Source organism: Protopterus annectens, chromosome 11.part0 (genome assembly GCF_019279795.1).
Source record: "Protopterus annectens isolate FY-2018-M chromosome 11.part0, PAN1.0, whole genome shotgun sequence".
Taxonomy (NCBI): domain Eukaryota; kingdom Metazoa; phylum Chordata; order Ceratodontiformes; family Protopteridae; genus Protopterus; species Protopterus annectens.
In genome coordinates, this window is record NC_056745.1 from 1552729988 (window position 1) to 1552746297 (window position 16310).

The following is a 16310-nucleotide window of genomic DNA, read 5'->3' on the forward strand; positions in this document are numbered from 1 at the left end:
CTAGGTCTGACTCTAAACCGGTTACAAGTGGCATTCCCCAGGGCTCAGTCCTTAGACTCCTCCTGTTTGGCATATACTTCTCAGAGGTACAGGCAAGCACAGGAGGACTATGGCTGACTAAGTTCACAGACAACTGCAAACTAGGGGCTATAATTGACTCTCCGGTTGACACAGACATCCTCCAAAAGGGTCACACTGAGACAGATACCTGGTGTCAAAACTATGGCCTCAAGCTAAATGCCAAAAAGTGCATAGTCATCCCCTTTGGAAAAAACAAAGTACCCACAAATTACCACATAGGTGGTAGCCCCCTAAATACAGCAGATGTAATAAGGGGTCTGGGGACCCAAGTAGATAGTAACCTCTCCTTTGATAATTACATTGCCAAAGTGGTTAGAAAATCCTTCTATGTGGCCCAGCTAATCAGAAAAGGGTTTGCATCCAGATCAAAAGAGGTCATTGGGCCCCTCTATGCATCACTCATCATCATAGAGTACAATGCCCCATTTGGGATGTACCTTACAAGACACCTGCAACAACTGGAAATACCACAAAAGTACCTCACCAAGAGGATCACTGGCCTCAAGCAGATGCCCTATGCAGCTCGACTGAAGAAACTCCAGCTGTACTCGGTTGCATACCGCCTACTCAGAGGTGATCTCTGCCTGACATACAAAGCCATGTCCAACCCAGAATTGATGGATATGCTCCATCTAAAGAAAACCATATCCCCTTGAGCCACATGTTCCAGGGATCTAAACCTCACCACAACAATAAATAGGATGTGCTGGAGGGATAAATTCCTGTCCCAGAGACTTCCCATGCTCTGGAACAAGATTCCAATCTACATTAGGCAGAGCTCCTTGCTAACCCTCTTCAAAAGAAACCTTGACAAGTGGATGGGAAACAGAAAGTTTACCCCAGGGATCACTTCAATGGCTCTGCTGGACAGAGGCACAGGGTACTAATCTAAGGGGGTGGCGGAAGCCAACACATTCTGGCTAGGCTTATAAATGCCTTCAGGCAGATAGCCTAGTACCTACCTATGAACCTATGAACCTATGATGACATCTTCCAAAGGGAGGGCATTAGGAACATGACTTACTATAAGAGAACTTCCCTGTGGGAGTAGCAGTTTTTTTTAGTTTACATAGAAATGTTGATACTAATTGCATCATGCTTCCTGCTACTAGTAAGTGATTTGCTTTTTGGAGTAGCAAGCTGGGGTAGACTCTGATGTCTGTTTGGTTTATAAACCTGCAACTTTTATTTATTATTATTATCTATAGCAAATCATTACTTTATAATGAATTTACTAAGATGACAGGGAACTTTCTACAGCCAAATATTATTAAAATTTACACACTTCCGAGTACACACTCTCAACATGAGTCATCTGTCTCTGCTCAGTTTCATCCCAAGTTTATGATCTGTTCCAGGAGACTCATGCTAAGGGGGTTATGTTTTCCTCTTGTGAGCATCTTCTTTACAACCAGCAGATCCTACTTAGCCAACGGCATATTTTCCTCTGTTCCCTCATAAGAACTGCCCTGTGCCTGCTCCAGTCATTCTTGTATTAACTTACTCCTTTTGAGCCTATATTTTTAGATGAATGCTATTTAGAGTATCTACAATATTTTCTGAATGAAATACTCCCTTGTAGTGACCTTTATCTGTCTAGCTTATATCTTTAAGTTGTATACACATGCTGTCATACATCTCTGTTTTTATATGATGACTAACAGGACTGTGGAATGAAGAACTAAATATTTCTATGTGTGTGTGTGTGTGTGTGTGTGTGTGTGTGTGTGTGCGTGTGTGTGCATGTGTGTGCATGCGTGTTTTTGTGCGCGTGTGTGCGTGTGTGTGCATGTGTGTGCATGCGCGTGTGTGCGTACATGTGTGTGTGTGCGTGTGTATGTCTGTGTGTGCGTGTGTGTGTGTGTGTGAGTATGCGTATGTGTGTGCATGTGCATGTGTGCGCGTGCGCGCCCGTGTGGGTGTGTGTGTGTGTGTGTGTGTGTGCGTGTGTGCGTGTGTGTGTGTGTGTGTGTGTGTGTGTGTGTGTGTGTGTCTGTGTGTGTGAGTGTGTCACACCTTCAGAAATGTACATATTATGCTGTCTATGATATCTTTGCTCTTGAAAAGATGAAGTCTTCATAGAGCTGTTGAGCTGCAAGCATCAAGCTAGAAGGTTCTTACTAAATATCTGTAAAGATGAAATCTGATGTCAAATGTAAACGTGTTGCTTTACGGTGGGAATATTTGTAAAGAGTCATAGGTGCATGAGATATGGACTTTTTCTACAAAACAAGAGTACAGTAATGTGCACTAAGATAGTAAAAATGGATGAAGGATTTTTTGATGTCGTAGCGGAAATGAAGAAGTATAAATGCGTACTGATAAAATCAGTAGACTGTTAGGGCACATGGCGAGGGGGAATAGAAAAGAGAATAAGTCATGTGTAGAAGGAAGCTTATTCATCCATGATGCTGTGCAGTACAAGTCTGAATATATTTGAAATGACTGAACATTTGTCTGAAGGTGGCCAACCACACATGAATGTAAGAAATTTGCAAGAAAGTAGAAAAAAAGCCAATAATAGTTTTTAATGTGGTTACTCTGGATTCTGTGCCACAGACTATGAACCTGTGCACTTGCAGCATTGTAAAAAAACACCTGTTTCTGTACAAGACCCTTTGGACATGTAGCAAAGAATATCTTGTATCAGGAAGAAATGAACTCAGATGAAAGAAGGATACTAGTATTTACTCCAATCTTGTTCTGACCCAGAAAGAGTTAAACCGGGGCATCGGTTTCACTGTTTGACTGATAATTTACAGAAAAACACTATGCCAGGAGAGACTGCAACTAACATTGGGATACTCAACCATTTTCTGAAATTAATAACAATTACCAGGTCTCCAAGCAAAATGTCATTATCTCTTCCATTTGTACCCAGTAAACATCTGGAATATGTTGCAGTTCAAAGAAGATTCAAACTGAAGTGCAGAAAAGGAAATGTAAAACCAAAGGCAAGCATGCTCTGATGAGAAGTCATATGTTTGCATTTACTATATCATACTTGTATTACCCCATAGACAAACAATCAGATAGAAACGCACACACACATAAGCACGTGCACTCACACACACGTGGACACACACACACACACACACACACACACACACACACACACACACACACCAAATACATGATGTTAAGCACCTATAAAAAGATGAAAACATAAGTCATGCTCATTTCCCTTGTATTTACAGTATGGAATATTATAACTGCTATAAACTCTACTTTATAATAAATATCCATACTAACATGCATATGTTTTTATGTTCTTCATAGGCTGTTCTCCCCACCTACTATGGAAAGTCTGATGGCATTCTAGAATGGGACTTCCTTTACACCTCACAAAATCAATTATTCTACACAACTTGACAATTTATACTATTTACTTAAATATTCAGAATTAGTTTGAACTGGTATTATTATGATTTGTTATTTGTTTCACTTCTATATCAAGACTTGTATTCTGCTCATATCCACAAAAGCTAAAACCCATAAAACTCAAGTTCTTTTGAAGTCACATACATGATTTCTGTCATCTTTTACCACTAACTTTAACTTTCCAGTGCGAGTTCTACAACAACGGTATTATTGATAAAAAATAATATTTCTATTGGTGTTGCCATCTGTACCCCTGGTTTATCAAAGCATGCAGATAAAGCATACTTCTCCCCTAAACAAATATACAATTTCTCCCTCCGCTAAAACTCTGTGCTGTCAGTAGGGGAAAATGCAAACATAAAAGCCATAACAGAAATAGTCAGATTCAACTCTCCTTCTGACTTCAGCCTGCTTTTGTCCTTCCCTCATTTGGTAGAATACTGCAGAAATATATATAATCAACTAATGGATGACATCATTTACATCCTGCTAATCAGCTAAAGGATGACATAACAATTTACATCCTGCTAATAAGCTAAAGGATGATATAACAATTTACATCCTCCTAGACAGAAATCAACTGGTTTCTGAGGAACACGCATAGATCTACATAGACAAAGGTCTAGTCACAGGTGCACTATGTCTTTTCACTATGTATTTTATCAAAACATTTGATTTGGTTTAGCATGTTTTCCCTGCTGCTAGATGGTGTCATAACTTTAACACAACAAATCTAACTAAAATAGTCCCTCAAGGATCCATACATTCTCTCGGTTCTCCCAATATTCTTTAAAAAAAATTACCTTTAGACCATGCTGACTTTTCCTTAACATCTTATGCTAATGACATGGTTATTTATACATTTCGACCAAAGCATAACACCATTAAGGTGGAAACCTCCTGCACTTTTGATTGAACTCGTCCAAACCGAAGTGCTGCTGCTTGGTACTGCCCAAAACTCTTCACTTTCTCATCAGACTGGCATATTACTGGCCACACTCTCTACTCCTCGAAACTACCCATATGTTTTCAAATGCCATGGCCTCTGGCTGGACCAGATTTTCTGCTTTCATCTTCAAATTAAAAGCACTAAAGCAAATATTCATCAGCTCTACTTCTGGTCCTGGAACATTTTCATATTTGGTTCCCTCCAGTTCAAACTGTTAAGGTTTAGTTCCTTTCTACTCTTGCCTGAAAGTATTTAGTAAGGAAACAATCATTCAAACTTCTCTTTCAACCCACAGATGCTCATTTTCATCAAACTTCTCGTATAAAACTCTACAACTTTTCAATTCTTGGCCCAAAAGTCTGGGAATCTGCTACTAGAAATATAAACAGATATCCTGGAATCTACTATTAGAAATATAAGCTGTTACAGTGCTCAAAAGTCAAAGAAAGAAAAATTTAATTACCTGTGTTAATATTTATAAATAATGTAAATATTTACCTTTTACTAGAAATGCTTTTTTCACATTTATGCAATCACATGTATGGTCTTTGTATCTCTTTGGCTTTATATATATATATATATATATATATATATATATATATATATATATATATATGTACTCATGCACATACACACACACACACACACACACACACACACACACACACACACACACACACACACACACACACACACACACACACACACAGTTGCATGTCATTTGATTGAAAACAGAAGATGTTGAAACACAAACTGTTGAAAACGCACAGCAAGCAATTCATTAAAGGGTCTAGAAAAAAACTACATAAAAGGTTCTTCTCCAATGACATGCTCATTTACAATTCAGAGACATGTTAGCCACAATGAAGTTAGACCTCATTATTGGCTAATTTGCATGTCTGTGAATTTCATTTACTATCACAATGTGCAGATTATTGCCTATTTAGTGGCACTCCATCATTTTCCTGCACATACACACACGCAACATGAATACACTCACCACAGTCCCTGTACCTTTCCTTAACCTAACTTCCCTCCTATAGTTCCTATGACTCCTGTAATAACTATAATGCCATTACAGCACATATTTGTTGTTCCCTGGTGGTCTAGTGTCTCCTGTCTCCATACGATCCCTGTCTTGCTGTTGGTGTTGTTATGGCACTTTAATCCTTGATGTAACCCTGCTAGGTAGTGGCTCCCTCAACCCTAATCCCAGCTATGATGTTGGTGCCAATATAGCACTTCTGCATAAGTTATCCCTGGTAGTCTAGTGGTTTCCCCACTGCCTGATCCCTGTATTCCTGTTAGTGCCAGTACGGCACTTTAAGAGTAATCTGTCATGGTCTAGTGTAGCCTCTCCCCCGATCCTGTACTGCTGGTAATGTTGTTAGTGCTAGTATGGTACTACTGTCTACTGTATCCCCCCACCTCCTGATCTCTGTATTGTTGTTGGTATCAGCATGATGCTTTAAGAGTAATCAGTGGTGGTAAAGTGCATCCCTGCATCCCTGATTACTGTACCATGGTTGTGGTATGTAGTTGATCATGGCCTTTTGGCCATGTTCAATATTATGATGTGGTGGGGATGGCTGAGCTTTTGTGAATGTCTGAGTGATTTCTTGAATTACTTGGCTGTGAGGATGCCTACCAGGAGGCAGTGCTGGGGGAGAGAGCACATGGTTAATTCCTGTATGTATCTTCCTCTGGATTACCTCATTAGCATTCAGCATGGCCATGAGGCCAGCCCTATGTAGTGCTGCATGTGTTTATATAGGGGACTGTGCAGCACCATGTTAGGTCAGTTGCTGAATTGAGAAGAGGTATTCCAATGGGTACACAGAGGTATACCCACCATGGTACCGTATTGAGTCCTACTCACAAAATATTGACAACATATTTAGTGCAGGGACTTGCCCCCCCTTACCTCTCATGTGGGGTGCTGCACTCCCCACACCCTCTGCTTATTATATATACCAAGTGCAGAATTGCAGCGAGGAAAGGGAAAATTCCATTTGTAATATTTTGTTTTTATAATTTTTTTATTTTTGGACCAATGACATGGAATCATATATATATATATATATATATATATATATATATATATATATATATATATATACTAGGCATTGGTTGCCTAATGTAATCCCCCATCTCCAATCCACGTTCTGCTGTTGGTGCTAGTACAGCACTTTAATCCTTGATGTATCCCTGATGTCTAATGGTTTCTCCTCCCCCAATCCCCGTTATGTTGGTGCCGTTACTGCACTACCATATGTAAGTGCTATACATTTATGTGCATGTGTGTGTGTGTGTGTGTGTGTGTGTGTGTGTGTGTGTGTGTGTGTGTATGTGTGTGTCTGTATGTACGTGGTTGTATGTACGTGGTTGTGTGTGTATACGTACATATCATTTGTGCGTCACACCTATCTAATGTATGAATACCATCTAATAGGAATGCATGAAGCTAAATATCAAATCATGAAATATCTAATAGCTGACTTTGTATGTAACTGAATGTGGCATAAAGCTGAAATAAAAAAAAGCAGAAATCATGTGGCATATAAATAAAAAAATCCCTTTGGAAATGTGTATGAGCATGTGTGATGTTCTCTGGAATGCTTCAGTCTCCTTTAAGGCAAAGGGAAGGTTTCAGTTTACGTTCAGGGGGTCAAGAGTGACTCCTGGCATCTGAGATGTATAGCCTGCTCTATGGTGGCTAAAAAGTTTACACAAACAAATAAATAAATAAATACAGAACTCAAGTTGCAGGAGCCTTGCCACAGTGTATGAAAGTGATCAGCAGTGTATATCAGTTCTCAGTGTGGAGCCTGTCCTTTTTGATCTCTGCTTATCATAGGCCTCTGCAAAGAGCCAAGATCTCTGAATGTGAAAATCTGCAGACAACTTCAAACTGAGTTCTGTTATTAAGTCACGCTCTGACACCCAAAAACCACACCAAAAATGTCACTGAGCAGAAAACATCTCCTCTCATCATACTATATGGAAAACATACCACTACAAAATGAAAATCTAGACAGGGACCTAGAAACCTGGGTTAATAATTGTCTCTCTTTTGACCTTCATGTGACAGTGGTTGTCAGAGAATCCTTTTATTTAGTGCAAAAACAATATCTTCAAAGTCTAAAGACATAATCATTCCTTTATACTCAGCAATAATCAGTCTAATTATTGAGTACAATGCCCCTTCTTGATGAACCTCACTAAATGGAAGTGCTTTAAATTGTCGAATGTTCATAATATGGAACATCTGTAATGCTTGCAGAATTGCTCTAAGAATCATATGATGAACTCTTCTGGCATCACTATGTGGGTGGTCATGGAACAACAGGGAGTTGGGATTTGCCCATACTCTTCTGCCTGCTGTGTGATCTTGGAAAAGATATAGATAATTAGCTGGGGTGTGAGAGTGCAGGGGGGTGCCCCCCCCTCAATAAACATAATTTGCTTTCCCCCCTGTCTTTTAACATTTGATCTTTTGGGATTGACACTTTAAAGTTCGATTTTTTTAGGTACTTTAATATAGTGAAGTACATCCCACTAAACATATACAATTAGAAAGATGCTAAAGGTTCCTAATTAGAAAGATCACAGAATTAAATTCCATAGGCTATCAAGAAAGGCTAGAATCTGTATTTATTTACTGAATGTCTTATATGCTTTTGAGAGGACATCAGTGTCGCGCTTACCACACCATAAGAGACCCAGTTGTCTTGTATCTCCACAAGCCAGTGACACACCAAAAATAGAATGAAGGACCTAAATCTTCACCAACAGATAAATAAAAGATGGTTGAGGGGCAGTTTTATAACACAGTCCCTCATAAAACCCCAGGAATAAATCTCTCTTGCATGTTAAGCAATGCGACTCACAACCTTCCTATAAACATAACCTAGATGACTGGATGGGTATTCACAAATTTAGATTTAGGGTCATTGATTTGGTGATTCCCTCACTCAGATGTGGTGATATTAATAATTTTCTTGAAACTAAAGAATATCAATGGATAGTACGTTTGGGAGCTGATAGTCCTCCTGGCCTTAACAGTACAGTAAGCATTAAACCCATTCTTATTGGATTACAACGCAAGTTGAAATGATACCTTTATTAACCTGTGCGCATGAGCATGTTTATACATTGATGTTAATAAGTGCATCTGTTGTGTACATGTATGTGTACACCTATGTTTTAATATTTTTAGAGTTTATATTAAACATATAGGTATATATGTATATTTTTATATTTTTATAATTAAGAATATATATGTGCTAGATATTGTTTTGAAATGTGATCATATATATGTATATGTCTAGTTTCTTTTTTAACAAATGCTTTTTTGCAGTGTGTTTCTTTAAATTTTTTAAATTGTACATTTGAATAAGTCATGTGACTTTGGCTGCAGTCACATGACTACTAGGCCTGTATAAAAGCAGTTGCTTTGTGTATATGTATGTATTTAGTATTGAGAAAGGGTTCATACCTGAAAGCTTTGCGTCATAAAGTGATTTGTTCTCAGCATTCCTTGTGTGATTTTGGATCTTTTTGCAGTTTGTTTTTCTACTATTCACAAATTTACCCAGGCATTGACTAATATGTCACTCCTGGAAAAAGGAGGTGTGGCCTGAGGGAGGATATTGGCAATGAATAATGGTCATAACACTAAATGGCCTTGGAATATCCATGACTCTATAAAATAAAAGTCTATAAAGAGAAAAATAACTAATACAGAGATACAAGACTGCACACCCACATCTCTGCTAAGTAAATGTACTAACTTTGAGATTGCACTTCCTAGGAGGTATCTTTGGTTTGTCAGCAAAAGCAACTATACTGATTTAGTGGGGTCTATATTACCTAGTCGAACATGCAGAATGTCAACTAACCTTTAATAGACATGTGTGTTGAAGCTGCATGCCATCGAATGGCAAAATCATCAATTTCTTTCCAAGGGAAAGAAATCAATAGGCCAACAACTCACACCAAATTAAAACAAACAGTATAAAGTGGGGGGCTTCGCCTCACACATCCCCATTGTGGCGGGCTGTGCCCCCCCACCCCTTTAACTATATATACTAACTAAGAGATCACACTACAGTCAGGAAAAGGGTAGATTTAAAAGAATGGCCAACCGATTTCTTTCCCTTGGAAATAAATCAATGATTTGGCTGTTTGTTGAATGCAGCTTCGACACATATGTTCCAATTAAAGGTTAGTCAACATTCTGCATGTTCGACTATGTAATATAGACCTGATTTAGTGCAACTTGAGATTGTATTTAAAGTTACTGTGGCTGTTAGGGCACAGCCTCAACATGTAAGGAATGCGAGTATAGGGTATGAAAAATCTTTGCAAGTAATATCAAACATTGATTTGTAATAGTTTATTTGAAGTCTTGTGAGTTGTAAAAAATCTGGAGTGAATGACTTTGTACTGTTTCACTCATATTAATTAGGGTTTTATTCAGTGCATCGTGAAATTCTTTCAGAAATAGTACATACTTTTAAATATATAAACTGCTTGTACCTGTTGCTGTTATGGTACCCACACTCCTGCAAAATATTATAAAAGATATTCTGAAGCACACATTTCAACAGAGTGATATGAAAGTAATTAGCATATTACATATGCAGAAGACATAAAAACAGTCAATACAAAGCAGTAAACTGCACTTTCTGTAGCATGCAACATTATAAAGATAAAAGTAGTTTAGCTGTCTCATTATAAGTGAAAAGCAGTCCAAGTGCTCCACTTTAGCTTGACCCAATAACCCCTTGCATATTGGGAGGTACTACATTAACTGCTCTTGTAGACCATTTTAAGGCTAGCTAATTTCCTTTACTGAAAATCAAAGCATGTACCTATTGTCTGTGAGGTTAACATCTTAACCATTATGCCAACTGTGATGCCCCTGCACCGGCCCAGTAATCAAAGAGCCTCAACCCTCACCACTAACACCAGTGAAGGACGTGCACACTAGAAAGATGACAAGTGCACACACAGTAAACACAATTTTCTGTAAGACTGCACAGAGATCACAGTCAGTCTGGGGCAGGTTTCTCCCTCCCTCACCAGATCCCCAATAAGACTCCCCACTGGCACAGCTATAGGGTTAAGGACTCAGCCAAGTGGTCAAGCCAAAACCTCCAGCACTCACTCTGTTCAACAAGTGCTTTGTGTCCCTGCCCAAGTAGCTGACACACACACACACACACACACACACACACACACACACACACACACACACACACACACACACACACTTTGAGATTTACAAACACACATTATTCCTGGGGAAGGTTGGCACAGGTTTACTAGCTATGCCCCTTCTGCCCAGACTATAAGGTAGTACCAGCTGCCACCAATCACCCTTTATCAGTCGATAGAATGTTTATGTTAGTGACTACCTAAACATCGACCTGGTAATATCGAAAAATTAAAACAGTGAATGGCCGATTTAATGTAGGGGATGAACTCCCTCGGCCAGAAAAAAAAAAAACTTTAAACCAAAATGAAGTGGGGGCTGTGATCCCCACACACTCTAACTAAATATACCAACTCTGAGATCATGCTACAGTGGGGAAAGGGGCAAAATATGCATAATGGCCAACGGAATTCTTTCCTTGCATTAAATGAGCCGTTTGCGTTTTTTTGATTTCACTATTACCATATCAACATTTAGGTATTCACTAACCTAAGCATTCAATCAGGTAATAGAAACCCTTATCAGCTATTATAAGGACCTTCCCAAAGGGTGACCAATTCTACTGTGTGACATTAATATTATCCAAATGGTAAGTGTGTCCAAGATTTTAACGCTATTTAAGAGTGGCCTGTACAATGTCACCAAATACATATGCAAGTACTCTTAAGAGCTTAAATATCTCTAAACAAACCAGCCAAAATTAAAATGTTTAAATATATTTAATAATAAATAATAAAAGCACAAGGCAATACTCAATAACACAACACAGTGACAACAAAGTTCAGAATCACAAGAAATACTTTAGAACAACATTGCAGGACAGCCTCACATAAATACAGAAAATATCTAAACTAATCTTGCTATATTCTTATCTATCTCTAAGAGAAGTACTATATCTAAATCTTACTTATAGAGCCAGGCAAATGCAAGTGCTGAATGGATGTTTACAGGTCCAAAGACAAGATACAAAATGCCCAGACTTTCTCTGAGACATAGTTCTTAATTTGCTATCAAACATTTCTGCTGGGTTATCTCAGATTACATCATTCTTGTCACCTCTGCCTTTAGTTCCCAGGCTAACAGGAACTTAAAATATAACACCTCCATGTTAAAAATACTTATCTCTTAGAAATTTTGCCTAAAACTGGAAGTCATAAAACTGTTAAACATTTTTACCTTGGAAACCTGTAATTATTTCTGCTTCTAGACAATAGAAAGAATTTCTAGCTGCAGACATTCTGTCTCCAAGTTAAGATAAACACCATTGTAAACAACTTATTTTCTTAGAGTTTGCTCTTTTCCAGTAGGGTGCACTGAGGTTACATTTTTTAAGCTCAGCACATAACATACAGTTTACTTACATTTGTAAGACAAGCCTACAAATCATATTACTATTTACAAATGACAGAATTATTTACAAAATTCTAGCTAGCTGAGCTGGCAGCCTTCACACCAACCAAAATGACTGTAGTGAGATTCTGGACACAAACTCTAAACTGCACTCAGTAGGATTCCCAGTAACACTAAAACAACTTTGTTATGTTCAGTCATATATACAAAGCAATCAAAGTAACACTTAGTATCTTAACTGCATCCATTTACAGTTCTGGCTATAGTTAACATGATATGAGCTAAAACTGAAATTTTTATTTCTGTAAAGTTTGTTCATCTTTATCTGAATTGTAGCCATACAAAAGCTTGAAATTTGAAAGAAAGTAAAGATTTGATTTATTTACACACACACACACACACACACACACACACACACACACACACACACACACACACACACACACATATATATTTATATAAATGTACGACCATTCATGTAAAACATACAATATCAAACAGCAACTGATCAAACACAACTGATTGCTCATCAGCTGATCAAAAATACAAAACTGTGCATCCCCCATGTCTGTGTGTGTGTGTGTGTGTGTGTGTGTGTGTGTGTGTGTGTGTGTGTGTGTGTGTGTGTGTGTGTATGCATGTGTGGAAGGCCTGCACCACAACACCATGGCGTGTGTGTGTGTGTGTGTGTGTGTGTGTGTGTGTGTGTGTGTGTGTGTGTGTGTGTGTGTGTGTGTGTGTATATATATATATATATATATATATATATATATATATATATATATATATATATATATACACAGTGGATATAAAAAGTTTACACACCCCTGTTAAACAGTCAGGTTTTTGTGATATAAAAAATGAGACCACAATAAATCATTTCAAAACTTTTCCCACCTTTAATGTGATTTATAACCTGTACAACTCAGTTGAAAAACAAACAAATCTGTTAGTTGAAAAATATAAAAAATAAAAAACGTCCAATAAGCTGGTTGTATAAGTGTGCATACCCTTAAACTAATACTTTGTTGAAGCATCTTTTCATTTAATTACAGCATTCAGTCTTCTTGGCTAGGAATCTATCAGCATGTCACATCTTGACTTGGCAATATTTGTCCACTCTTCCTTGCAAAAGTGCCCCAAATCTGTCAGATTGTGAGGGCATCTCTTTTGCACAGCCCTCTTCAGGTCACCCCACAGATTTTCTATTGGATTTAGGTCTGGGCTCTGGCTGGGCCATTCTAAAACTTTCTTCTGGTGAAGCCATTCTTTTGTTGATTTGGATGTATGCTTGGGGTCATTGTCATGATGAAAGGTGAAATTCCTCTTCATCTTCAGCTTTCTAGCAGATGCCTGAAGGTTTTTTGCCAGAAGTGACTGGTATTTGCAACTGTTCATTCCCTCCACCTTGACTAAATCCCAGTTCCAGCTGAAGAAAAGCAACCCCAAAGCATGATACTGTCACCACCATGCTTCACAGTGGTGATGGTGTTCTTTTGGTGATGCGAAGTGTTGTTTTTGCGCCAAACGTACCTTTTGGAATTGTGGCCAAAATGTTCAACCTTGGTCTCATCAGACCATAACACATTTTCCTACATGCTTTGGGGTGACCTGATGCATTGTTTTGTAAATTTTAGCTGGGCCTGGATGTTTTTCTGTGTAAGAAAAGGCTTCCGTCTTGCAACCCTACCCCATAGCCCAGACATATGGAGAATAGGGGAGATTGTTGTGACATGTAGTACACAACCAGTACTTGCCACAAATTTCTGCAGCTCCTTCAGTGTTGCTGTAGGTCAGCTTCCCTGACCAGTTTTCGTCTTGTCTTTTCATCAATTTTGGAGGGGCATCCAGTTCTTTGTGACATCACTGTTGCCCCATATTTTCTCCACTTTTTATGACTGTCTTCACTGTGCTCCATGGTATATTCAATTCTGTAGAAAATTTTTTGTACCCTTCTCCTGACTGATGCCTTTCAACAATGAGATCCCTTTGATGCTTTGCAAGCTCTCTGTGAACCATGGCTTTTGCTGTAGCAGGCAACTGAGTAAATGTCAGGAAAATCCTAATAGGACATCTGAACTTTATTTGGGGTTAATCAGAGTCTCTTTATTTGATGGCAGGTGTGTGCCCAAGAAGACTGAATGTTGTAATTAAATCAAAAGGTTCTTCAACAAAGTATTAGTTTATGGGTGTGCACACTTATGCAACCAGCTTATTGAACATTTTTTATTTTTTATATTTTTTACCCTAACAGATTTATTTGTTTTTCAATTGAATTGCACAGGTTATAGGTCACATTAAAGGTGGGAAAAATTTTGAAATGATTTATTGTGGTCTGATTTTTTTTATATCACAAAAACCTGGCATTTTAACAGGGGTGTGTAAACTTTTTATATCCACTGTATATATATATATATATATATATATATATATATATATATATATATATATATATATATATATCAATACCAACTCTGAGATCAGACTATAGTGTAAAAAGGGCACATTCCTTGATCCTGACTACTCACTCATCTAAACACTGGCTACATTCAAAAAATTTGATTTTTCAAACACTTTAGCCTGCAATTCAAGCATTTAAACTTTTTATAGTTTGATCACTTGTACTATATAAACATACACACACACACACACACACACACACACACACACACACACACACACACACACACACACACACACACACACACACACAGCTATCTACCTATCTCTCTGTGTATATATATATATATATATATATATATATATATATATATATATATATATATATCTTGAGAAAGGTATACCTGGTTGAACACGAGAAATAACCCAGACCTGAGCCAGTAGTAAAGATTTGAGCGCTTTCGTTCGTTTATTTTTTACAATCGAACTTCTTCAGAAATCTTACAGAGGAACATAGTTGCAGGCAGTAAATACTGTTACAGACTTAGTAATATGATCTGTGGGTGACGTGTTAAACTGTTACATTCACCTGATTGCTCCAAGTAGGCATTTAATGTTAATGGCCCCATTAAGTCCTGGGGGCATGTCTGCAGCAAGTCTAACTTGCCATTTTAACTCCTTATATGTGTATGTATGTGAGTGGTCAGTGCTTGTCATGGTGGGAGAAGGGAAGTTACCAGCACTGACTTAGGCATCTACAAGTCTAGCATGTACCAGTTGCAGTGAGCAGTACAGCAATGCTCCTGATATCGGAGGAATTTGGTGAGGCCAGGAAGAATGAAACTTACAGAGGTTTAAGATGAGCTCAGTCTGCTACTGATGCAACATCACCCATGGCAGGTAGTTTAGAAAATGGTGCCAGTGATGATATATTGGTGATATACACCCTTATGCAGATATGTATGTATACCTTTTAACCTCTAAGCCCAAGAATTCTGGACATAGAGAAAAATAACGGGCGGACAAAGGACCACAATCAGAGGTAATTTTTAAATATTGCATTTACAAACTTAAAATGTTGCTACAATAACAGGTTTTGTATTAACGTGCATTTTCTGAAAGATATGGAATTTGAAACACAAAAGTCCATCATTAATTAATGACCTCAGTATTCAAGGATTTGTCAGAAAACCACAAACACCAAAAATATGAGGCAGAAATCTGGGCATTCTAAGAAAATCTGAGTGGTATGATGTACAAATAAACACATATATATATGTGTGTGTGTGTGCGTGTGTGTGTGTGTGTGTGTGTGTGTGTGTGTGTGTATGTGTGTGTGTGTGTATGTATGTATATATCTATCTATGTGTGTGTGTGTGTGTGTGTGTGTGTGTGTGTGTGTGTGTGTGTGTGTGTGTGTGTGTGTGTGTGTATGTACGTACGTGTTTCAACATACACACATAGACCACTGAAGTCTATCATACATGGACAACTTAGCCTGCTACATTCCATTACATATTGACAAAGATGCAGATTTTAATTAACTAAGAGCTCATTTTTAACATCATCTCATTGGAGTTGCTTTCTGTCTGTCCCATGCATTCTTGAATATTGTCACAGTTTTTAAATCTGTACCCTCTTTACTTCTGTGTTTCGTCAATCTTCCTGCCAAAGCAACATCAACATGATAAGCTAACAGCAAATTACTGAAACTGAAAGCTAGCTTTGTGATGAAGAAAGAAGATCTGACTATGCCAGAGATGTTATCAGTTTGAATAATGGGCCAGGCAGAGCCAGATCCAGTACTAGGTGACCTATGCAGTTGGCTAGGGCCTGCTGGCTGCGAGGGACCCCTCTGGGGGGGGGGGGGGGCTGCCACAACATTTACTTTTTAATTAAAAAGAAATAAATAAAATAAATTGCATTCCT